This window comes from Serinus canaria, chromosome 20, assembly GCF_022539315.1.
Source record: "Serinus canaria isolate serCan28SL12 chromosome 20, serCan2020, whole genome shotgun sequence".
NCBI classification, from domain to species: domain Eukaryota; kingdom Metazoa; phylum Chordata; class Aves; order Passeriformes; family Fringillidae; genus Serinus; species Serinus canaria.
Genome location: NC_066333.1, coordinates 1,745,531 through 1,746,667, shown reverse-complemented (window position 1 = coordinate 1,746,667; position 1,137 = coordinate 1,745,531).

Below are 1,137 nucleotides of genomic sequence, written 5' to 3'. Positions count from 1 at the left end.
CTATACTAAAAAAATAGAGGAAAGGATTTCATCAGAAGGCTAAGCTAAGAATAGAAAAGGAATGAATAACAAAGGCTCGTCTCTGACCGAGACACTCTGGACAGGTGAACTGTGATTGGCCCTTAATTGGAAACAGCCAAATGAGGCCAATCACAGATTCCCCCTGTTGAATTCCACAGCAGCAGATAAGAATTGTTTACAATTTGTTCCTGAGGCCTCTCAGCTTCTCAGGAGGGGAAAAATCCTAAGGAAAGGATTTTTCATAAAACATGTTGGTGACACAACATCATCTGGCCCATACCAAATGTTGCCACCGGGTGCTCCAGGTGCTCCTACCAAGAGGCCCTGTAGGATGGAGCACAGCCCACAGTGCACATCAGCTTTGGCTGCCCTCTGGCAGAGAAGCCCTCTGGAGGCACAGATCTCTGGGGCAAGAGATGGGCACCAGCACTGCCCGGGCTCAGGAGGACTCTGCTTCGGCAGGGACTCTGCCACACGAGCTGATGTCAGTGCTCCCTGGCCCCATGGGCTCAGAGCAGCATTGGTGCCCTGGCCCACACGTTCCTCGTCTCTGTCACACGGCTACGCTTAGCGTAGCCACCATGCGGGACGTGTGCCGAGGAAGCTGTGCCAGCTTCTGTGGAAGGCCCCGTGCCCTTCCTGCTGCTGCTGTGTTGGCAGCCACGGGGGAGTGTGAGCCTGTAGAGCAGGGCAGCGTTTGCTCATGGTTTGAGCCGTTCCTAAAGATCCTGTCAGGCTGTCTTAGATACTTGGGGAAAGGCATTCCTTCCAACCTGGGCCACTTGGGGGGGGCTGGCGGCAGCCCCAGGGCATGTGGCAGGGTATCCAAAGGCTCTTTGTGACACGGTGCGGCATGGTCACCGTGGCATGGAATGGGACTACGTGTCCAAGGGCCCTTTGTGACATGCAGGGACATAGGCATTGGCAGTGACGTGGCCACACCACTGTTCTCGGTGCACGCGACAGAACAGGACAGGATAGAGAACAGTGCACTTGTTCCTTACTGACCCGGAGCTTTCCCGAGGTGTTACTCCTACAGGTGACCTCGTGGCAACACCACAGGACTTGGTGAGCTCTGGCCTTCCCAAGGCTTCTCGTCTGCAGGTGCCCTTGAGG